Source organism: Brassica napus, chromosome C6 (genome assembly GCF_020379485.1).
Source record: "Brassica napus cultivar Da-Ae chromosome C6, Da-Ae, whole genome shotgun sequence".
Lineage (NCBI taxonomy): Eukaryota > Viridiplantae > Streptophyta > Magnoliopsida > Brassicales > Brassicaceae > Brassica > Brassica napus.
In genome coordinates, this window is record NC_063449.1 from 37,568,335 (window position 1) to 37,594,985 (window position 26,651).

At 33.8% G+C, this 26,651-nt stretch overlaps 1 non-coding gene across 1 annotated transcript; it reads left to right on the forward strand.

Moving 5' to 3' along the window:
* The first annotated feature begins 13,161 nt into the window (after positions 1-13,161).
* On the forward strand, positions 13,162-13,268 carry LOC125589316. Its single transcript, XR_007325504.1, has one exon. It is a non-coding gene; the product is annotated as a small nucleolar RNA R71 (small nucleolar RNA).
* The last annotated feature ends 13,383 nt before the right edge of the window (positions 13,269-26,651 follow it).

Below are 26,651 nucleotides of genomic sequence, written 5' to 3' on the forward strand. Positions count from 1 at the left end.
CTGCTCCTCAAGTTCATGCACCTGAGATACAAAATGGCTAGGATAGAGTATCAGTAAGTAGATATAATAAAAGTAAGACTTAGTCTCAAGTAAGGACCAAATCTCAATGTCAAAATAGTTTAGAATCGGCAACGGCGCCAAATTTGAAATGGACTTTTCTCAGGTCCAATGTTTCAAATCAAAGTAGTACTTAAGATGTCAATCCATTTCTAAGCATTTTGAATCAAAGAGAATACAAGTTCATACTTAATCTAAGTGCAATCAAGTGATAAGATGTTTTTGGACTAAAATGCTACTAAAATGCAAATAAGAACAAGCTTTCTTTTGTTTTATGAGATGGGAGAACCCATGGGCTAAGGGAATTGACCTTGGGTGATCAAGTTTCAATCTAAAGGTGGTACCTTTCAATCAATCTATCGACCTTAGGCTTAGACACACTCCTAGACAAACTCTATCTCTAGATGGATGTTCATTCACAAAGATAACTCAAGCATCAAATCTCTTTGGTTGAATATCATCTAAGCAATCATTAAAATCAAGTCTAAAAGCCATTTTAACACCTTTAACAACAAATCTCTTTGGTAAAGAGTTTTAAAAGCTTAGGAGAGTTGGATCAGACATTTCATCAACACTTTTCAGGTATGAAATGTCTAGAGCTCAACTTTAGAGAGGCCAACTCTAAAATAGCATTTAGATCACTCTACTAGCAAGGAATAAGAAGGATCTACAACAAAACACCCTAGATCTACACTTAATCACCCTAATCTTCCTTAACCCATGAATCCAAGGGTAACTACTCACTACTCTTCATGATAAACCCAAGAATCAAAGATGATTTGGTATTAATCATGATTAGTAATCAAGATGGTCAAGCAAATTCAGGAGAATAAGAAGAAAAGAAACTAAAGATTCAAGTTTTCTCTCTAAAGAGTTCTTGTGTTCTTCATCAAAAAAAACTAGATCTTCCCCATTTTGGTCTAAAAAGTAGTTATAGAAAACTAAAACTCGAGCTGGGTTAACCCAACAAGCCTGGGTTGACCCATAAAAAACACAGATATTTTCTCCGTAGCGACCAGAAAAGGTCGCTACCAGAGGTCGCTACGCATGTAGCGACTTGCCATGCCCGCTACGTGTGGCCGCTAGGATACTTTTTCGAAGTCTTGAACCCATAGCGACCTCGTGAGGTCGCTACGGCTGGCCGCTGCAGAAGGCGCTTGCGCTGTAGCGACTTGCCATGCCCGCTACGTGTGGCCGCTAGGATACTTTTTCGAAGTATTGAACCCATAGCGACCTCGTGAGGTCGCTACGGCTGGCCGCTGTAGAAGGCGCCTCAACTCTATCTTATGTAGCGACCAGCTTTTGCCGCTACGCCTGGCCGCTAGGGGCCTTCAACGACTCATTTTCATTCTTTTGGCATCAAAACACTCCTTGGAACACATAGTTCATCATGAAACTCACTCCAGCACCTGATAATGACTAATGCATGGAAATGCAACCTAAACATGCGTCAATGCTATTCCGAAAGACCAATATGCACAAGAAAAGATAATAAAAACAATGTAATTATGCAAGATATCAATGTGTTATATTTGTATATTCATTTCATTGCTTTTGAGTAGAGTGGTGACAAGTTTGTGGTGAAAGCCAGGATATCAGGAACATCTGCGGCACACATTTACTTCGATTGTTTCATCTTTAATTTTCCTAATCAAGCGGTTAAGTAATTCTCATTAAGCCTTTTATTTTGGTTGATTAGTTTTTCTTCTCTAAATTTGTCTACTGATTTGGATCCTTTAGTGTATATATAGTTAGCCAATTTTAGTGCAGAAGGAACAATTGTGTGGCTTGACAACAAGTACAGAGTGTTGTTTGTATCCCATCTCACTGTACGCTCTCAATTTTTTCAGCTCCAAAGCCCAGGCGACACCGTTTAAGTCTTGCCCACATTCTCAAGATTTTACTCTGTATTTTAATAAACTTTTATCACCCCAATTAAAGTTACTTTGGATGTTGACAAAAAGAAAAGAAAATGCCAAGTGCCAACCTCGGATTTCTCCCGCCGTTACAGGCCAACGTACCGCGCGCGTAAGCAACTGAAGAATCGGCCACGAGAAAACAAGATAAACAAAATGATTAGATTGTATTTTTAAACTTCAAATTAATAAACATCCAAATATATAAACAATGCGATACATTTAAAATTTTCAAATACTTAATATCGGTTATGAAATTTAAAGGGTTACAAAACATTTTAAAATAAATTTTACCAAAAACATATTTTATAAGCAAAAATTTCACATATCTATTCTATTCGATTGATGTAAAGTTATGTCCACTTATTTATTTATTTTATTTAAAGATAAAATAAAATGTATATATCACTTTCACGTAACCGTTTGCTTCTAATTAACCGTTTTCTCCTATTACAATATGATGCATTTTTGTTTGATCGTGGACATATGAGGTGTTTAGTGGCTGACATACTTTCATTGATAATTTATAATATAATCTCTAATATAACCGCCTGTTCATATAACTCTAATATAACTGTCCTATTAAAAACTAAACATATGTCTACCGCCATATATACACTTCGTTTTCATATATTTATTGACTATTACCCTAATGTAACCGTTTGTTATCAATATGCAGTTCACCAATAATATAACCGTTCAATATTAGAGCAGGTGGGATTACATTTATTATTTAAGATAGTCAAGTCGATATTGTTTCTATAATTCATTAGCTATTAGCCTATTACGTCTTCATGTATCAAACAACGAAGTGTATATATGTTTGATAAAGAGTTACTGAACATCAATACTATGTTGTGTCCAACTATTTTTACCACTGAACCTATTTTAAATATATTTATTTAGTTATTTAACAAAAACTACTTTGTAGTTTGTACTCTTAGTTCATATTTGAGTAACTTCCATTATAAATTCCTAAATAATCAAGACCCACTTTTTTGTAAGCTAAAACTGCTGAGTGATTTTAATTCCACAAGTTACGGATTCTATATAAGTAATAGTTTTCTGCAGTCCACGCCCTTTTACGAAACAACTAATGCTATATCATTTCACAAAAAAAAAAGAAAAGTACTACCCAATAAAAAAAACATTTCAATTGCAATAATGAAGATAATGATATGACTTCAGAACAACATCGTCCCATCTTAAACCCAATACGATGTCATCTAAAGAAGAGAAAATATTTTGATTTTTATTTTTAGCCTTTTATTAGAAAGAAAATTAACTGTAATAAATTATACAAATAAAAAAATATCCTTACAATTTTATCAAGCTTAAATCAGACATTAAATTTTTTTTGTGGTTACAAATTTTTGCAGGTTATTTCAAGAAACATGCAAAATATTCATCAGCTAATAAATTATTTAAACAAACATATTAACTCATCTATTATATTAAATTAGGAACATGACCTATTAATATATGTTTAGTCCTACTATTTTGATACAATTATTAAAACATTTTACTAATCATTTAAAAAAAATATTTTACAGAAATATGATTATAAAAAACACAAATACGATTAAAAACACAAATAGAAAAATTAGTTTAAAAAAATGTAAAACAAAAAATATACTCGCTCTTTGATGAACGGGTCAGAATCTAGTAATAATTTATTAAAATATAGTCCTATTTTTTATCTACCAAGAAATCGTCATTAACTTTTGGACTCTTAGTAGAATATTACAATAATACATACACGCTACTTATATAAAATTCACCAAACTACTTAAATTAAACCAACGTCGTTACATATAACTAAACCGGCGTCATATTAAACGTACCTTCGGTTATCTAATAATAGAAAAACAATACAAAATTAAATTATTCTTATAATAATCAAGACATGGCACTGCTTATAGTCTACATTCAAATAATAATGGACAAATAATAATACGTTTATTTTATGAGCCCAATCCATCAAATAGTAACGAAAGACAAATGTTTTCAATTACATTTGACGTCATCTGCTACTTATTATTCATAAATATATTTTGCATCTCTCTTATGTTATTCCAATAATTCAATCAAAATGCCTTTAAAAATACTACATAAATAATATCGTGTTTGATTGATTGGTCTAATCCATAAACGAAAATATTATTTATTGGATAAAGTAATGTATTTTAAAAGACTATCAATTGTAACCTATATAAATCCCTAACAAATTGTGATATATTTAATAATATCTACATAATTTTTTAAAAAAAGTTATTAATCATAATGTTTAATATGAAATTTCTAAAGCACAATTAAGCATGTATATTTTTCAATAATAATCTTTGATAACTACAATGTTCAAAAAATGTAATGAAACTCGAAACTAATAATTAGATTAAACAAATTTATTTTGGTTAAAATTATATTAGAAATTATGCTTAGTTGAACTAAATTATTTTTTATAATCTAATTTAAAATAATTTAAATATTTAAAAAAATCAGCTCCTTATCAATCCCTAAATCAAACCACTAATTTACTACATATTAGAGTTGGGCGAAAACCCCAAATCCGAAAAACTGAACTGAATCCTAAGAACTAAACTTGAACAGAAATTAGTTAAATATTCAAATGAGTTTAAAATTTTGGTATTGAGAGAACCGAAACGGTCACAAACCAAAGTATTTTGGATATTCAAATGTATCCAAATATATTTACATACTTAAATATATTAATTTTTAGGCTTAATATATATAATATCTAAAATACTTGATATTTTGGAATTGTCCAAAATATTTTAAAATATATACAGATAATAAAAGTAAATGTCTAAAATAGTCAAACAATACTCAACACTAAACATACTTGAAATATCTATTAATTTTCTATCCAAATATAAAAGCCAAACTAATTTATATGTTAAATTTAGGTATTTCAGTATACATTATTCAAATTTATATGTAACATATTATTTTACTTTAGATTTTTAAAAATGAAAGCATAAATGACTTTAAAAATTTTTAAAATAATTTTAACGGGTTATCCAAACCCGAACCGAATCCACAAAGATCCAAACGAACCCTACCCAAAATTTATAAATACCCAAATGGAGCTAATTTTTTTTGTCACCAATAGAACTAAAATTTTAACCTCGAAAACTCTAACTTAAGTAGACCCGAACCAAACCTGAATGAGTAGCTGAATGCGCACCCCTACTACATATGAAACATTATACATTACAAACTAGCATCAAGTACAACATATGTTATAATACAAATCAATTATATTCTTATAAAGACAATATATAATTTAGATGTAAAAAATGTTTATTATATCCACCTATTATATAACACAAAAAACTGACAAATTCGAAACCGTATAACATAATATGGATAATTTTAGTAAGATGTTATAAAATAATATTCGTGCACAGAGCGGATCTGTATCTAGTAAAATATTTTATAATTGAAAATCACTAAATCCGTGTGTACTTTTAAAATTGAAGGGTCAACGCAAATATTTTATAACGCTTTGCCTAAAACCTACTCTACATGTATTTTTATATACATCTTTGTATAAGACTATAATCCACACTCGAGAAAAAACAAGGGAAAACTTCAGCTGAACTCGGAAGAGGGAGCGTATGTCCTCATCCTCAAGGGAAACTATATCCGTTCACCAAACAATATTAGCTATCCTCAAGGGAAAACTGTATCCTTTCACCAAACATTTTAAAGTTTATTAGATTCGAATATGTTATGGGTTTCCGACTTAAAACCAATTGGTATTAAATAGATTGATTTTAACCTTTTTATATATTATTTAAAATCTTCTTATATTCTTAATAGGAGATATTTTTTTATCTCTAGCACCCTTCTTCGAGATGATGGCACTTTTATCGGACAGAAATCACGAAATTTTAGGAAATTTATACTCGGTTGAACAAGTTATACCGAAGGTTAAGTAGAGGAGTTATATTAATCAGGAGTTTTAGGTTTTAAGATCGATGGTCTGATACCATATTAGATTCGAGTGTATTATGGACTTTCAACTTAAAGCTAATTGATAGTAACTGGATTGGCCCTAATCTTTTGTACATAAGTTAAGGTCCTGTTGTATTCCCGCTATGTGATACTTTTATCTCTAATACTTCTCATTGAGATGATGCGTTTTTATCGGCCAAAAATCTCAAAATTTTACAACATTTATACTCGGTCGAACGAGTTTTATAAGACAATTATACTCGGTCGAAAAAGTTAAGTAGAGAAGTTATATTAATTAGGGGTTTTAGATTTTTAGGATCAATGGTCTAATACCATATTCAATTCGATTTTATTATGGTTTCAAACTTAAAACAAATTGTTAATAAGTGGATTGATCCTAACTTTTTATATATATATTACCGAAGGTCCTCTTATATTTCCGATAGGATACTTTTATCTGTAATACATTTATTTGAAAAACCATAATTTTTGGAAGATATAGTTTAGGAGCTAACTAAAAGTGCTAAGGAACTAACAAATTTTCTTAGGAAACATATATAAACCTACAATTACTATATACTATGAACACAGTGTTACAAATTTATATGATTTTAAGTAAGACTATAGGCTAGCTAGTAAGAAACGTATCCAGTTTGAAGAATTTCAGTGTGCTATAACCTCATAATTAACTTAACAAAAAGATGTTACAAAAAAAACTTAACAAAAAGATCTCCAACTTTAAAAAAAAAAGGAAAAAGTTACAGATATATATATCAACAATAAAGGTGTACATTACTGAAAGCCTTTTTCAAAAGACAAAAATACATATCTGTGTGGTGACTGGTTGAATTTTATCTTACTTCTTTAATTTTATTTATTTTTAAATTTATTAAATCTTACCCTTTGTCGTGCCTTTAGTTTTAAAAGTTAAATGTTACATCAAAATTTTACTAATCTTTACCATTCATGATTTCGTTTTATTTCTAAAACTACAAAAAAAACTTTTTTCTTGTATATGTTAGAAAAAATCTTACATCTTTATTATTTAAGATGTAGAATCTGTAAAAGGAAAAAATCAATAATATTAGACGATTATAAAATTATAGGTAAATTTTATTACTATTTAATATTAACTTTTACTACAAAAATATTATATATATTTTTAAAAATTTTAAATAATTTTATAAACTATTAATTTTAATAACATATATATTACATTAAATAATAATAAAATTTGATAGTTTATATTTTTATTTATAGAAAGTATTTTAACTGATATAATAAAATTATTTTGTATATACGTAACATGTTTTACATGTTTAATTTGAAAAAAATATATCCAAAACTTACAGCTAGAACCAACTTATCTATATAAAAATTTTCTACATCAATAAATTCATAGTTACAGCTAAATCAGTTACAGTTCAAATTTGAATGCTAAATTTTTATTAAAATCTAACCAATTATAACTAGAGTTTTACAGCTACATTTCAGAATTTAAATTTCTTTAATTCTTGTGGTTAATGTTGAGGTGAACACAAAGCTCACATCAATCTTATATATCTATAATAATAAATGAGAGTTGTCTCTCTCCTCGGCCTTCTACTTCAGCACAGAACATCTATAATAATAAAAGAGAGAAATAATAATAAAGGAGAGTTGTCTCTCTCCTCAGCCCTCTACCTCAGCACAAAGCATGGGGCTATTAGTGATACGTGGCACTTTAACATTTTCAGATTTCATTTCTTATCTACGTTATTCAGCTAAATGGGCTTTCATTCCGAATAAGCTTTGAGGCCCATTACGCTACTCTTCCTCTACGTTCTTCAAAATTCACAGCCACCACCTTTCTATTTGTAACAGTAAACGTTACGCTTAGCCTCCACTCACGTCGATTAATAACCCGATGTTATTGATGGCAGTCAATAAAAGCAATCCAAGGCTTCGTAATCCTTCTACCTTCCTACCTCTGTCACAGATTTCACATATATATATATATATATATACAGGGCCGGCCCTCAGATTTTGGAGGCTCCAGACCATTTAGTAAAGATTTAAAAAATTTGGGGGCCTAAAATTTTTTTTTTTACAAATTAGGGGCCTATTTACATATAAAAATTTTCAAAAAATTTGGGAGCCCAAAGCGTATGTTTTATTGGGCTTGGCCCAGGGCCGGCCCTGTATATATATATATGGAATCGAAGGCAGGAATCCGCAAATCTCATTGGTTCCCCCTTTCTCCACTCCAAAACTCTCTGTAAGAGCGGTTCGAGTATGGCTATTCCTCAACTGCTTCTGTCTGATTTGAAGGCTGGTGGTGCCGGGTGACTTCTTTCACAAGTGTCCTCTGTTGTTAGCAAGGAATGTGAAGGAAGGTGGAGAGCTTATGGGAATTGATATGGTCATGGTTCATTGATGTTAGGAGTTTTCAAGGCTCATAAGACAAATGTTGTAGTATAGTGATTGTCGAACCAGTTCTGAGGGATATCAAAGCAATGAGAATGCAAGTACTCACTTAATCTAAGTGCAACCAATGATTTAGATGAGTTTTAAGCTATGACTAAAACTAAAAAGCAATAACAGAATGATACTTTCTTGACTAAGGGAAAAGAGAACTCATGGGCATAGGGATTAGACCTTGGGTGATCAAGTTTCGAACTAAGGATGACAAATGATCAATCAAACTATCGACCTTAAGCCTAGACACAATTCTAAGCAAGCTCTATGTCTAGATGAATGCTCATTTGCTAGCATATCTCAAACATCAAATGTCTTTGGTTGAATAATATGAAAGCAATAATTACTAACAAGTCTATTAGCTATCTTAGCACCTTTAACAACAAATGTCTTTGGCAAAGTATACTAAAAGCCTAGGAGAGTTGTCTCAGGCATTTCATCAAACACCTTTTGGGTGGGAAATGTCTATTGATCAACTTTTGAGTGGCCAACTAAGAAGATGCATTATGAATACTCTACTAGCAAGAAACAAGAATGATCTACACTAAAACATACTAGAACTAACCTAATCACCCTTGATCTCCTTAACCCATGAATTCAAAAGATGATTACTCACTAATCTCCATGATTCCTCTTAAACCCACATTGGATTTCAGATTAATCATGTAGAGAAATAGATAAGAAATCAACAAGAACACAAGAACATAACAATCAAAATCCAAGAGATGAACTTCTCAAGAGAGTTTTTTGTGTATTTCTCAATAGATCCAAAGATCGTCTCCTCCTGGTGGCTTACAGAGTATTAAAACATAGGTTTAGAAAATAAAAACGTGCATAATGAAATGACCAAAAGGCCCTTAAGTAAAATAGAAAATCGACCCAACAATAGACGCGGAGCGACCTCGGCATGTCGCTCTGAGAGGTCGCTCTGGCCTTTGGGAGCGACCACAGTAGGTCGCTCTGAGAGGTCGCTCCGGGCTTCGCTTCGTGTCGTCTCGCCATAGAGACGCGAGCGACCTCCGGGTGTCGCTTTGGGAGGTCGCTCCGAGAGGGGTGTGAGATGCGAGCGACCTCGGCGCGTCGCTCTGGGCAAGTCGCTTCACTGGGTGAATATGGCGAGCGACTTCACGGGGTCGCTCCAGCTAGGTCGCTCTGAGAGGTGCTTTGGAGCGACCTCATGACGTCGCTGCGGAACCTCGCTCCCCTGCTCTGCTCGTCCAATGATCACATATTTCACCTCCTTTGAGCTCCAAATGCATCCAAATAGCCCCAAAAACTCCATGTGGCACTCCAACACCTGATAGAGACTCATGTATGAAAAATGTAACCTAAAATGGCTAAATCCTAGTCTATATGATCAAAATGCACATGGATGAATGGATAAGATAATGGAAATATGCAAGATATCAACTCCCTCAAACTTGTTCTTTTACTTGTCCACAAGTGAACTTTCTAGAACTCATAGGGAGAGAGGTTTGAAGGTGGGAGCTCATAGCCAAAAGAAACACAGCTAGTACTCGATTCAACATCTAATCCAGCATGAGCACACTCTCTTATTACACTCTAGCTTCTCTAGGCCTATCTCAACTCTTTTTGCCCTTACACTCATCATCAAGCATCCACACATTCAAATCAACCAACTCTCGCATTCATTAAGCACAAAACATCAGGTGAATCTTGCAAATGGTCAGTTGGTCCAAGTAATTTGGTTGGGTGAGGGAATGCTTTTATTCAAGTGATTCAAGAGGTTCGAAACATAAAATCTTTAAGGTGGTTTACTCTCGAAACAAGTAGCCTTGACATTGCACATAATATATCTAAGAAAGGAATCAACTCATGCATACAATGCTCAATCTCCATTGTTCTACCATTTTCCCAAACATAGAATTACACAATCATTCTCAAATGTCAAACCCAACTCACATATCTCACCAAAAGATCTTATGAACATTAACTCCTTCTCTTTGAAATCTATAAGGGATTTTTCACAATCTCAAAACATTACTTAGCTCCTAACAACTTTGCTAGCCCCCTTTTTCTTACTTTTTCTTTTCTTTTCATATTTTATTTCTTTTTTTTTTTTTTTTTTTTTAGATGGGGGCCAAGATTTTTCATAACTTGAGCAAGAGGTTTTTCTACTTATCCCAGTAAGACAATTCACTTAAACACAAAGAGTCATTTCTTTTCCTTTTTCATTGCTCCCAAATCATAATCACAACTCTCACCCCCCCCCCCCCACCTATAGCTAGACAATAGAGTGCCCAATCTAGCAAGAATGAAGATCAAGCATTGTCGTTCCCGATACTCTCAACATTATGCACATGTAAGACTTTCCGAAGAAGGCCTCACTCATCAAACAATGAAAGATTAAAAGGAGGGAAAGGTTTTGGGAGTGGTCTACCACTAGAGTTTGTCAGAATAAAATTGGCATAAAGGATGTGACAACTCAGGTGTGTATAGCCATGACTCAGTACACAAGGGACCATGAGCAAGAAGCATTAAGTTTGTTTAGTTCAAATAAGGTTGTAGTTGGCTTCAAAGACTGAGTTTTAGCAATCAACAAGTTTCAGGAAGAGTTTTCAAGGCTCGAAACATACAAGTCTTTTTGAGAGGTGCAAAAGCTACTCAGGTGCAACGTAGTGTTCTTTACAAGGCATTTAAAATCATTGCTCCCAATGCAAGTAAATGCAACCTATATGCTCTAGACTCTCCTAGAAATGCCAATGATGCAAACTAAATGAATTTTTTTTTTTAATGCAAATATATATGTATAATGCAATGCATGAGACTCAAATCATCAAAGCAAACGTGATCAAATACTTGGTATCTCCCCCAAACTTAAATGACACAGTCTATGTGTTGTCAAGGAGAGAGAGATACCCAAAAAGAGAAAACTAATATGCAAAAACGAAATGGTATATACAAGGGAAAGTAGTGGGTTACCTTCTATGGAGAATGAGTAGAGGGAGATGCTCCCTCCTCGTCGCCCTCAGGTGGTAACTCTTCAAGGTGCTCATCAGCAAAAGTGTCCATCTCTTCAATATAGGAGGCTTGCCCGAACACAGTTGGTTTCTTCATTTTCTCCTTGATGTCAAAGTGGAGAACATGCCCTTTACCCAAATGGAGATCAATCGTGCTCACTTTCACCTTAACAATTGCTCCTGATGTAGCTAAGAATGGCCTTCCAAGAATCAATGGGTCTTGAGCCTCCTCACCCATCTCAAGCACCACAAAATCTGTAGGTATCTCATATTTTCCATTCTTCACAGGTAGGTCCTCTAAGATGCCCACGGGGTACTTCACTGAACGATCAGCTAACACCAGAGAGAGTTTACACTTCTTGTACTGAGTGAATCCAAGCTTCTTTGCAACAGACAAAGGCATCACGCTGACACTAGCTCCCAAATCGCAGAGACATTTCTCAAATATCATAGGTCCAAGAGCACAAGGTAGTGTGAAGCATCCTGGATCCTATAACTTCTCTGGAACATCAAGCCTTTGGATGATGGCACTGCACTCATGGGTAAGAATCATCATGCTTTCCATTTCTTTCTTCTTTACAGCTACAACATCTTTCAGAAACTTGTTGTATTGAGGAATCAACTTGAAAGCATCGATGATGGGCATTGCAACCTGAGCTTCACTCATTTGCTTGTCAAACAAAGCCTTGTACTTCTCTAGCAGCTGCCTCTTGAATCTACCAGGGAATGGTAGTTTGGGTTCATAGGGAGGAGGAACAAAAGAATTCTCACTTGCTGGAGCAAGAACTTCGCCATCCTTCACTGTTTTCTTCTCTTCCCCAACCTTTCCTTTACCCTTGGCTTCCACAATCTTCTCCAAGATTTCATCATTGATTTTCTCATCAACAATCACCACTTCATCATCTAAGTTGATGGCCACCTCCTCACCTAGTTTCTCAGCATCCCTGGTGAGGGTTGTAGGAGGTAACTGCTTACCACTCCTAAGGGTGATAGCTTTGGCCTCCTTGGGGTTTTGGTCAGATTTTCCAGGTAGAGATCCTTGCTGGCGAGTCTAGTGAGTGTTCATGGAAGTAAACCAATTCTCTAAATTCTTGACTGTAGAAGCAAGATGTGAGAACTTGTTGTTGAGCTCATTGTAGCTCCCATCAACTTTGGAATGAAGGTTTTTCAACTCATAACCAACATGCTTCTCACTTCTAGTCTGAGACTCCAAGATTTGTTTCAGCAGGGTGTCAGTGCTGCTCTCTTGAGGAGCAGAGGAACCAGATGAGGGGTTTTGCTGAGGTTGATAGCTGCCTTGCTGGTTGTTTCGAGGCGGATAACCACTCTGTTGGTTGTTGGGATAGGATTTCTGTTGGTAGTTGTTGTACTGAAAGTTGGGCTCTTTTTTGTACCAGCTACCATTGTTGTTGATGAAACATAGCTCTTCCTGACCTTCCAAACCCTCAACCTCATGGACAACAGGTGGTGTATCTTGGCTTGGGTTACCAACAAAGTGCAGCTGCTCTTGTGTGGCTTTATCAGCAAGGAGGATGTCTATCTTATCCTGTAGAGCTTTCAACTCCTTCCTCGTCTGCTTATCATCTGTTCGACTGCTTCTGTCGTTGTCTCCACTGTAGACTGCATCACTCTTTACCATGTTGTCAACCAGCTCCTCTGCATCTTCCTCAGTTCTCCCCAAGAAGAACTCATTGCTAGCTGTATCCAGTCTGGCCCTGTACTTAGGAAGAGCACCACGGTAGAATGTGCTCAGCAAGCTCTCCTTAGAGAAACCATGGTGTGGGCATTGAGCTTGGTAGCCCTTGAATCTCTCCCAGGCTTCACTGAATCCTTCCAAGTTCTTCTGTTGGAAACTGGAAATCTCATTTCTCAGCTTAGCAGTTCTTGAGGATGAGAAGAATTTCTCCAAGAATGCTCTTTTGCAGTCATCCCAAGTGGTGATAGAATCGCTGGGTAGAGACTTCTCCCACTGACGTGCCTTATCCCCCAAAGAGAAAGGGAATAGCTTGAGCTTTAAGGCATCCTCTGACACACCATTGGTTATTGACAACCCACAGTAGCTGTCGAACTTGTCCAAGTGGTCAAATGGGTCCTCTAGCGCTAAGCCATGATACTTGTTGTTCTCGATCACGTTGAGGAGTCCTGACTTGACCTCAAAGTTGTTGGCTGCCACAGCCGGTGCTCGGATTCCTAGTCTATGACCATAAATGTTGGGCCGGTCATAAGTACCAATGGGTCGAGCTGCCCGCGGTTGGTGTTCTGCCCCTTGCGGTGGATCTGCCATATCAATATCCAATCTCTGCAAGTGGGCTTGTTGTTCTTCTTCTCTTCTAACTCTAGCACACTCCCTCTCGAAAGCTCTGATGTCTGCTACTATTGGAACTAGGTTTGATGGACCTCTGCTCCTCAAGTTCATACACCTGAAAGTGAAAGGTAGGTGAAGAAGAAGAATCAGTAACAAAACAAAATTAAAATGACTTAGTCTCAAGCAAGTGACTAAATCTCAATGTTTAAATCTACTCAGAATTTGGCAACGGCGCCAATTTGATGTTAGGAGTTTTCAAGGCTCCTAAGACAAATGTTGTAGTATAGTGATTGTCGAACCAGTTCTGAGGGATATCAAAGCAATGAGAATGCAAGTACTCACTTAATCTAAGTGCAACCAATGATTTAGATGAGTTTTAAGCTATGACCAAAACTAAAAAGCAATAACAGAATGATACTTTCTTGACTAAGGGAAAAGAGAACTCATGGGCATAGGGATTAGACCTTGGGTGATCAAGTTTCGAACTAAGGATGACAAATGATTAATCAAACTATCGACCTTAAGCCTAAACACAATTCTAAGCAAGCTCTATGTCTAGATGAATGCTCATTTGCTAACATATCTCAAACATCAAATGTCTTTGGTTGAATAATATGAAAGCAATCATTACTAACAAGTCTATTAGCTATCTTAGCACCTTTAACAACAAATGTCTTTGGCAAAGTATACTAAAAGCCTAGGAGAGTTGTCTCAGGCATTTCATCAAACACCTTTTGGGTGGGAAATGTCTATTGATCAACTTTTGAGTGGCCAACTCAGAAGATGCATTATGAATACTCTACTAGCGAGGAACAAGAATGATCTACACTAAAACATACTAGAACTAACCTAATCACCCTTGATCTCCCTAACCCATGAATTCAAAAGGTGATTACTCACTAATCTCCATGATTCCTCTTACACCCACATTGGATTTCAGATTAATCATGTAGAGAAATATATAAGAAATCAACAAGAACACAAGAACATAACAATCAAAATCCAAGAGATGAACTTCTCAAGAGAGTTTTTTGTGTATTTCTCAATAGATCCAAAGATCGTCTCCTCCTGGTGGCTTACAGAGTATTAAAACATAGGTTTAGAAAATAAAAACGTGCATAATGAAATGACCAAAAGGCCCTTAAGTAAAATAGAAAATCGACCCAACAATAGACGCGGAGCGACCTCGGCATGTCGCTCCGAGAGGTCGCTCTGGCCTTCGGGAGCGACCTCAGTGGGTCGCTCTGAGAGGTCGTTCCGGGCTTCGCTTCGTGTCGTCTCGCCATAGAGACGCGAGCGACCTCGGGGTGTCGCTTTGGGAGGTCGCTCCGAGAGGGGTGTGAGATGCGAGCGACCTCGGCGCGTCGCTCTGGGCAAGTCGCTTCACTGGTTGAATATGGCGAGCGACTTCAAGGTGCTTTGGAGCGACCTCATGACGTCGCTGCGGAACCTCACTCCCCTGCTATGCTCGTCCAATGATCACATATTTCACCTCCTTTGAGCTCCAAATACATCCAAATAGCCCCAAGAACTCCATGTGGCACTCCAACACCTGATAGAGACTCATGTATGCAAAATATAACCTAAACATGGCTAAATCCTAGTCTATATGATCAAAATGCACATGGATGAATGGATAAGATAATGGAAATATGCAAGATATCATTCATGAAAAGGTAATTTCTGCCGATTGAATCTTACATATCTCGAAATTATTGGCAAATGGCGTGTTGTTAGAGGCTGTGTGTTTTCACCAGGTATCGTCAATTAAACTGCCGCATTTAGATCTAATTCGACAATCCTTGAGAAGAAAGAGAAGAAAAACATGGCACTGCTCAATATCGAAGGCTGTGTTACCGTCTGGCGTGACTACCACGGTGATGTCTTCGCCGCTCAAGCTGAACGCTTCTTCTCCAAGCTCATCGAGAAAGAGGTTTTTGTTTTTCTATTTCCTATGTGGTCTTCTGAGAAAGTCGTGTCTGTGACTTGAAAACATGGAAGTTGTGTATGAGAAAGTTCCCAAGTGAAACTGAAACCTTTCAAAGAAATGGACTCACTTGGTCTGAATTTGAAACTGTTATAAGTAACGAACAAGTTTGATTAGGGACATTAGGTTATATAGTTTGGATTTGAAGTAGAGTATTCATTTCTCATTATGTTGTTTGGTTGGTCAGGGTGATATACAGTCAATGGGATCACTTACATACACACACAACTGTAATACTGGCAGTCTTCTAAAGCGTACACATAATTATTTAGCTTTTAGGTCTTTAAACATTATCGTGAGTAGTTAGAGGAAGAATCCCCAAGGTTCACTTTGTCGTAATGGTATGTTACTTCTGCCACACCTCTTATACTATACTGTTTTAAGAAAGTTTTTCTATTGTTCGATGTTCAAACTGATTTATGTTGATGGCAGTATGCATTACTTGATGAGATGACTGACTTTGGGTACCCTCAGTATATGGAAGCAAGAATCCTCAACGAATTCATCAAGACTGATGCATATAGAATGGAAGTTACACAAAGACCTCCTATGGCTGTCACAAGTTCTCTCTTGAAGGAGAGAAGGGATACAGTACAATAGGAACGAAGGGCAAAGAAGGAAGCAAGCAGAAATGAAAGAGAGAAGGGAATCACACGAGAAAAACGGTGTGCTTAGTGCCATGGTACTGAACGATGTCCAGTAAGGAAGATACTATATAGAAGAGATTGAAGAAGCTACTGACATATTAGCAAGCGACAGAAAAGTAAGAAAAGACTGATACATACCAGGCTATAAAGGCACACTTGATCACGCCCCTGTTGCATTAAAGTCTTAAGATCTGATGCTGCTCAAGAAAAGAAGCCATTTCAACACGAGGTCGAGGTTCTAAGTTTCATAAGACATCACCACATGGTTCTTCTCCTTCATGCGTGTCCTTAATATGGGTACTTGGTGTATGACTTCATGGAAAATGGGAACTTAGAGGATAGACTCTTTCTCAAAAAAAAATTTATATTTACGTGACATACACAAAACAACGACAAGTTTAGCTTATCCTGGCTCTTTTTTACTCATTTGGAGCGCAAGATTAGTCAATCGACTTATCAAAGCTATATGGTCATGTATTCAGTCAATTTTAAGTATCCATTTTGCAAGCAGAGCCAACCGCTTCACCAACTCTGCTCCAGTTTATGGGATCAGCATGTAAATGAGCGTAGGATTCATTAATGGTTTTCTTTATTTCTTCTTTATTGGCATAAGATCTGAGTGTGAGTTAGTGCTTTGGATTTTGACTTCTAATTATCCTTAATTCATTTGTTCAAGTTCTCATAAGAAATTAAAGCGGTATGCTCCCTAAGGTTCAACAAATATGTTTTCAAGGTTTGGTTTATGATAAACAAAAAAATATTGAACCAGTTATCCAAGAGTTCACAGAGAAGATCAAACTGGCAAAAACTTTGTTGTTATATACATTTAGCTTATTGAAAACTCAATCAATACGACATGAGTGAAGGCAAAGATTGTACAAGGAATGAAGTGGTGCTGAATTGACATATTGTAAAGGTTATAAATTGTCACATTTGCTTCTCGATAGTACCTGTCAACGCGAATGGTTACATATGGTCACTTTAGAGTATCCTCTTTGTTTTTTTGTGAGCCCATTCTAAGGCATATATATACACACGTAAATATGTTTTCATTGTATATATGATCATACGACGATTTGTTATTTATTAATCTGATCAATGTTTTAACATCACAGGATTCACGTGCTCTGGGAGCATACAGAAATATAATATCAGAGAATTAAAAAATGCAACTATTACTGCATATGTCGACCTCCATGCAAATGATAAAAATTAATCCAGAGCTAATGCTAGAGGTTTGTATTTTACTCCGACTCAATCTTCTTGCCAAGAATATGAAAATATGAACACCACATTTTAGTGAATCTTTTCTGAATTTCTTATAATATTGGTAGAACTAAATGACTTAATCCTTTGAATCTAATATACTATAGTTCAAAAAAAAATCACGGTCAGTCCAAAAAAAATCACAGTAATTTGTATGTTACAATATATTATGTAATTTGATGTTTTTGGCCCATTTTAATATTTTTTCATATACGAAGTTCTTTAATTTACCATGTGACATGTAAAAATTGGAAAAAGTGGAATGTAAAAATAGTCGGCGGAGAAAATTATATGTATTGACATCTATTTTGTCATGTATTTTAAGAAAAAACGTTTGCGTAAAAAAACTCTTCAAAAGTTTATTTCTTCGTGCTCTTCTTCTCCTCTCAAAAACAAGTCGGCGGAGAAAATTATATGTATTGACATCTATTTTGTCATGTATTTTAAGAAAAAACGTTTGCGTAAAAAAACTCTTCAAAAGTTTACTTCTTCGTGCTCTTCTTCTCCTCTCAAAAACAAGAGTTAAGCAAACAAATTATATCTGATCAAAAGAAAGCAAGAGCTGAGACCTGTTGGAAACATAACAAAATAATGCTCCAACAAATCACAGTCTACAAAGCAAACCGAAGTTCATAATAAGTCGTCATGACAACAAAACCCCTTAACTAGCTGCCACAGGAAAGACCTTGACAACATATACATGCAGATGTGAAGATCTGTTGCTTTCATATAAAAATATCTACAAACATATTAAAGTCGTGCACATCAGTTTTCTTTAACACCTCTTTTAATAAAATTCATACCCCGAATAACTATTAGTTACAAACGCATCAAAATAATAAATAGTGGACCCATAATTTTTCCGCACATGAACATGAACCAAAATTTGATTACTGCTCATAACACTAACACACCTCCATAAATAAAAACATCAAACACAAGAACTCAACCTCTCTTGGAAACAAAAGCCCAAATCAAAGTATCTCAAACCATGCAAACCAAACGACCAAACAGGTGACATCAACACATAGCTTGCCCCCATTAAAATAAAAAGGTCCTTAAAACACCCCCAAAATATAAGACTCCGGTCCGAGGCTTAAACAAAAGTTCACCTGAAAGTATATGATGAAACCAGCGGAGACAAATGGAATAAATTAACCTCAAAACAATTGCAGCACCTGGTAGAACAGAAAAATAAATAACCATCAGTGCTTTATTAGAACCAGTGATAACAATTAGAAACAACTGCCGTGTGGTTTAAATAAAAGAAACAACTGCCGTAACTGTTTTCAAGAAGAAAAAAAAATAAAGTGGGAACAGACGCCAGTAATCAAACCATATCGTTACCAATTAACTGACTATCAATTAGTTATTTCCGAGTAGGAGCAACTTATTCAGACAATAGGAGATTTACATTATTAATCAACATATCTCATGCATAACTCAACAGTTTTCATCGACTTTAATTTATGTTTTAAGTTAAACAATATTTATTTTGATATAACTATCAGCTATTTATTCTATTTTTATTGCATTAATCTATGAAAACCATTTGTGCTATTCATTTTTGACCTAACCAACTACAAAACAAAGTAACACACTACTATTACTAACCACTATCAAATGGATAAAAAAAACATTTTGAACACATTAGAAAACAAAACATACAAACCCGGTGCGTATCGCCGGAATACCACTAGCATATATATATATATATATATTCGTTTGCTATATTCTAAATATAGTATTATAAGTTAGAGGCTTAGATTCTTAGGGGTCATAAAGAAAGTATAATTCTTTTGAAAGATTATACCCATAAGAAAATTAAAACAACAACTTAAACAAAATAAAAAAATATAGAATAAAAATAAATATATTTTTTTTAACACTGCACAAATCACCAAATACATTTTCATATAATTTCTAATCTATTATATATAATGATCAGTTATCTATAATATATGTGATACTGTTACGGATAATGATTTAACGATGGAGCATTTCTTAAAATAATTAGCTCGAATGACAGTTTTACTTGTAAAGTAATCTCGATGGATAGATTCTCTTTGCAAAAGACGGTTACAATAAACAATTCTACCTAGAATATTCTAGAATCGTAATAATTTTTTACATTCTATGATTTACAAGAAATTGAATCGTCTGGAATTCGAACTTTATATTTGGATGCAGAAAATCTTTAAACTTTAATTAGTAAACTATGGTGTTTTAAGTACGAATTTCTTTTAGAAAAAAAAAAGACACGTAACGGTTCAGGGTTAACCTAAAATCTTAGATGTCGAACACTGATACCTTCACAGAACATAATAATTTTCTTATATATCGAAACCAAAATAAAAGATTCTATGATTGTTTAGAAAAGGACTTGTGGAAATAATGTGTCAGCGTAACTATATATATGTGGCGTCATCATTAGGTATTTGGATGATCATAAGAAAAATAATAATAGAAAAATATGGGAACTTGGAACTTTTTTTTTTAGTCATCGGAACTTGGAACGTTTCAGGTTTATGGTTTCATGCGAAATTCAGCTGCTATTCGTGATTTGTCTTTATACAGTTTCAATATCGAATACAGAAGTCCATTTTATCTTAACTTTCACCAGCTAAAATATAATCCTTCAATATTTTTAAATAATGTTTTAGTTTATCCACACATACTAAAAAAATTAAAGACGTATTTTATTTATTAGTTTTTTTTAAATAAAATTCTACTCATATTTTTATATTTATTTATTTTTTAATTTTAAATAAATAAATTCCTAAAAGATCAATCTATCAAACAAAAAAATATATTTTTATATTATTAAATTTAAATTTAAATTTTAATTTTAACTGTTGACTAGTTTATGCGCACAAATGTTTGTTTATTTTTTATGGACAAATAAGAATTAGTTTTTTCTTAATGTTTATACGTTGGCTGATCACTAAATATCCAACTGTCTATAAGTTATTCTTGTGTCAAATTTAGGTCTGGGCATTCGGGGTCCCAATCGGGTTTCGGTTTTATCCAATCGGGTCTCGGTTTTTCGGGTTTATCAAAATCAGCCCCATTCGGATTATATAAAAATTCGGTTCGGGACCGGTTCGGGTTTTATCGGGTTCGGATCGGGGTTAGTAAATCTTCAAAGAACCGGTACAACCCGGTGTACTTTCGGGTTTTGGGTTCCAACCGGTTCTTCGGTTTTAAAGTACTTGATTTATACATATTTTGTAACCAAAACATAAGTAAAATCGGTTCTTCGGGTTTAAAGTACTTGATTTGTACCTATTTTGTAACCAAAACATAAGTAAAATCGATTCAGAAATAAGAAAAAAACATCAAACATGATCATTCAAAGTCAAACGAAAGGTATACGTTGTTATCTATAGAAAGAAAACAAATAAATGAAATCATAAAACGAAAAATTAAGTTCTCATGAAATAAAAAATTATTCAATGAAAATAAAACCAAAATCTAAAAATTTCATGCCTCAACCGCCACTTTCAACCATCAACCTTCAAGTAGTAGATAGTTATTGTAGATGTTTAACAATATCTTAGTGTATTTTAGCTACATATCAGGAATTAAGATCATGTTTGGTACAAGTTCTTTTTTGGCATTTTGAATGTTTCGGATTCTATCGGATATCCATTTAATTTCGGGTTCGGTTCGGATAATACCCATAACCCGAAATACCATAAAACAAGATCCATTCGGTATTTATGTCGGGTTCGGATCGGTTCGGATTCATTTTTATCGGATCGGGTTCGGTTCGTATTTTCGGGTTCGGTTTATTTGCCCAGCCCTAGTCAAATTCACATCTACGCAAGATACAATTAATTAGAATTATGCTGGATTTTTTATTGCATATATAAAAGTTAAATGAGAATTAATGTATTACATAATCAATCCTAATTTTATTATATTAATTAATATTAACATTTTTCATCATAAAATTTTAAATAGAAACAGAAATTTTATTATTTAATGTCAAATATATTTAGCATTTGAGCATATAAATAGTAATTCTTAATTTGAATTGTAGGAACATATCCACATATTAGGTTTTAATATGGGCTATGACACGTGATCATAATTATAAATAATAGTATATTTTCATATTTTTAATAAAAATTTGTTAAGAAAATTATGTGATATACGTTCACTATTTGTTGCATTGTTCAAAAATATTAAAAAATATGTTGGAATTTATTTATAGTTTTACAGGTAATTTAATTTTTTATATAAATATATGTTTATGTGAAATTTAAAATTAGATAATCTTTCTATTTAATCTGTTTCACATTTGTTTAACTTTATTTTCAGTAACTAAAATGCAAATTAATCCATTTGAAAAGTGAATATAAAATATTAGAAAGATAAAAGACATTTTTAATTTTACTTTATTGATTCATAAATATAAAAAATTATTTAAATAAATAATAAAATAAATCTTATTATTTTCGAATACCTGTTTTTGAGTTTGAACTATTATATAAAATTTTAAAACCAAAATTTGTTTTTTGAAAATACTTTTAAAATTTTATTAAGTATTTAATTATCTATTTTTAAAATCATAGATGCCACCCTTCTAAAATTATATCTTTCTAATCTAAACTCTAAGTCTAGATTAATTAACCCTATTATATACATATCTATTTATCACAATTAAATATTTTATTATTTTAATCTTTTTTTGTGATGATTATTTTAACCTTTAGTGTACTATGTTTATAATATAAAAAATTAGTGTCATCCTATATATTTCTCTTTAAATATTTCCATATTTAATATAAATAATTCGCAAAAATGTAATAAAAGTATAATAATAATTGGACCCATAACATAATAAAATAACTATTAATTGGATCCACAAAATAATAAAATAAAATAACTATGAACTAATTTTTAATCAGTTAATTTGATCAAGTTAAAATGTATAAATATAATTTTAAATATTCTAGTTTTAGAAATATTCATTTTATAAATGAAAATAATTAATAGTTATTACTCAGTGTAAGAACTTAGTTTCTATGTTATTTATATATTATTATTTAATTTATGTTGAAATTTTCCATAAAATATTATATTTAATATTTATCTTTTGTGTGCATATTGAAGCAAAATTATTTCATAAAATAATTTAAGTATTAAGCTATTAAATTAATTAATAATTTTAATAATAATGAGTTAATATATTAATTTTGATAGTCAATATTAATTATTTTAAATAAAATTACGAATTTTTTTTAATCACTAGATGACTAAAATATTTTATAATGAAGACTGCCAATATTAAAATCTAAAAGTTAAAAATATTTTTGATGGGATAAGCAATAAATAACACTAAGAGTAATATCAATTTCATCTTATGTTTGGAAATTCATAAAATAGATAGATGTGTTTGTAAAAATAATAGTATATGATTTATTTTAATAATTTTGTTGTGCTGTTTTCCATGAAAATAACCAATATCTTAAGTGATTTATTTTGGATCAAAATAGGTTATTTCTTATCATTAGTATTTTTAGAAAGAAAAATAAGAAACATAGGAAGAATTTTATTTTGTTGAAAATTTTAGATTTTGTTCATATCAAAACGTTTTACAGTGACAGTACCTTTGGATGCAGAGAGGAATAACAACTAAGATTTTTAAGTAAATTTATATTAATTAGTGTTTTAAATGATAATTTTTCTGTAAAATTTATAGTGAAATAAAAACAAAACAAACAATATCCATATATCTTGGATTAAATCAATTTATAACTCTTGTCATATAAATTGGATTATGTAATATTTAATTTTCACATATTTTAAAACGTTTATTATATTTTGATTACTTCTGTATGTTATTTTAGCTGATAAATTATCTCTACAAATAGTGTTTATTAAATTTCATTGTAAATATATATTCTCAACTAGAAACACTTCTACTTGCTTGATTTGTCTTTTACTGTTTATTTTACTACTATAATTAGTTGAAAACTATATAATTAGTTGAAAACTATTTTTCTCTTTATTGAGAAGTGTATAGTACTTCTGAAATGGTATTTGGAACACTTCGAGTGGAAAATGTCTAACCCCTTGAAGAAGAAAGATAATAAGAGTCTTTTTTTTTTCCTTCAAAGATGATTATATTTATAAAGGATAACAAAGAGTTATCCGAAACCAAATTACATCCGAAGAACTAACAAACAAACAACACTAAATCCTTAACAGGATTACTACTATACCACATCAAAATGAAACAAAACAAGCTACACAAAGATGTTAAACCTTCTCAAAAGCTACTAGACTTGAGATCCAAAAAGGAGCTCCTCTAGCCACATAAGATTGAAACCACCTAGATTTCGAAGCACTATCAGCAATGAGATAGGCACATCTGTTGGAGCTTCTTGTTTCGACTTTACTTTTCCAACACCCAAACCTACACAAAAAAATTCTCCAGCTTATGGACGACAGAAGTATAAGAAGGCCAAGCTCTTGGTCTTTCAATGACCTTCAAAAGAACTACATCCTCTCCAGCAATTATTAAGTTGTCTAAACGATGCTCAGCCATACATTCTAAAGTCCAGACCAGAGCTTTTTCTTTCGCTTCCTCAAGCGTTTTAACTCTCACAAAAGACTTCCTACTATGCAAAAGGGATTCACCTTCACTGTCCCTAACAATCCAAGCAACTTCCGCCACCTCAGATTTCTGTAACCACTTCACACCGAAATTACATTTAACCCAATTTTGTGGAGGTTTAGTCCACTTTCTTTCCACGAATCTCCGTGACTCCTCATCTCTTTGCTCACCCTCATTATCTAATTGCTGAGCCAAAACCCATGCAGAAACTTCCTCATGAATCTTATCAACTAATTCTACGGCCTTCAGTTCCTTTGCCTCGAAGATAAATTTGTTCCTGTTCTTCCAAATTAACCATAAAACCCAAGGGAAGCATCTCCTCGTCTCTACTGGAACTCGAATATTCTTACTTATTTGAAAGAGATAGCTGAAGTTCACAAACATCGAGTCTTGATGGAAACCATTTTGAGGAGTCGGAAAGTCAGATAATGCCCATACTTGTCTAGCCACATCACAAGTAAACAAGACATGGTTAGGAGATTCATCATGAATACCACAATACTGACAGAGCATATCAGCCTTCACTCCTCTGGTTATCAAATTGCTCGCCACAGGAATTGCATTTGATAATGTTCTCCACATGAAAGCTTGAATTTTTGGAGCAGTTAAGGAGTTCCAGATTTCTTCCTTCAATCTATTCAAAGACGGCTGCATCTCAGCCTCTTGAAACTCGTTCCTGAGAACCCATCTAGTGGCTAACCAGTTTCCTGATCTAACAGAAAAGTCACCACTTCTGTTATGCTTCCAACACCAAAAGTCTTCACAATGGACTGCTGTTTTCTTTTTAGCAATTATCTCCACATCTGCAGGGAAAAAATTTTCCTCTAAAGCCTTCATGTTCCATTCACCTGTCTCTTGAATTATAAGGTCACCCACCAATAAATCAAGATTAACTAATGGATTCTTCATCCAAGGATTCCAGCGTCCACCAAAATCACACCACGGGTCAATCCAGACTCTGAGCGACTTACCATTTCCTATCTCTTTTCTTAAACCTTTTTTTAGTAAAGATCTTCCATGTAGAAGGCTCCTCCATCCATATGAAGGTCTACTTCCAAGTTCAGCATCAAGGAAATCTTTATTATCAAAATATCTGCTCTTCAGAACTTGAGCAATGAGGGAATTTGGACTCTGAAGAACTTTCCACGCTTGTTTTGCAAGTAGAGTTTGATTGAAACTTTCCAAATCCTTAAAACCCAAACCACCAAGCTTTTTAGGAAGACAAAGTGTTTCCCATTTAACCCAATGGATTTTGTTTTTATGCTCAACCGAATTCCACCAGAAATTTGACATAGCACTTGTAAGATTTGCTATAGTCGTTTTCGGGAGTTTAAAGCATCCCATTGCATACACAGGAAACGCCAAAGCAACCGCTTTGAGAAGTACTTCTTTTCCACCTAAAGACAGAGATCTTGCAAACCATCCAGATAATCTCTTCTTCAGCTTATCCTTTATAAAATTGAAAAGCTCCACCTTAGATCCGCTGAAGCACTCAGGAAGGCCGAGATAAGTACCAACTCCACCTTCATTATAAATTCCAAAGATATCTCTGATGTTCTCTTTAACTCCTTCATTTATTTCAGCACCAAAGGTTATAGAAGATTTTTGCAGATTTATCACTTGTCCTGTAGCCTCAGCATAAACATTCAGAATCTCTTGTAATGCTGAAGCTTGATCTGTCTCTGCCTTGCACAAGAATAAGCTATCATCAGCGAAAAACAGATGACTCACCGAAGGACCCTGATCAGAGAACTTAATCCCGTTCAAACTTTCAACATCTTCTGCTTTCCTCAATAGGTGAGACAACCCTTCCGCGCATAACACAAACAAGGCCGGAGACATTGGATCACCTTGGCGTAATCCTCTCTGTGGTAAAATAGAACCATGAGGTTGATCATTGATTAACACCGAATAGGAAACAGATGAAACACAAAACATGGTAAGCTCCACCCATTTTTGATGAAAACCCAGAGCCTTAAGCAGAGCCCTGAGATATTCCCATTCAACCCTGTCGTATGCTTTAGACATATCAGATTTGACGGCCATGAACTGAGATGCTACTGGTTTAAAAGTCCTTAGACCATGAACAACTTCGTGCGCCACCAAAATATTATCCGCAATATTTCTTTCTGATACAAACGCAGATTGATTTGGTGAAACAATCAAGGGAAGCAAAGGCTGCATCCTTCTGACCATAATCTTAGCTATAACTTTATAGAAAACTGAGCACAAGCTAATAGGTCTCAGATCCGTCATCCTTGAAGGTTTAACTATTTTTGGAATGAGACAAAGATGAGTAAAGTTCCACTCCTTATCAAAGCAACCATGATCGAAGAACTCCTGAACTTCTTTTATAACATATCCTCCAATCACATTCCAAAATTTTTGAAAGAAAAGGGCGCTCATACCGTCAGGTCCCGGTGCAC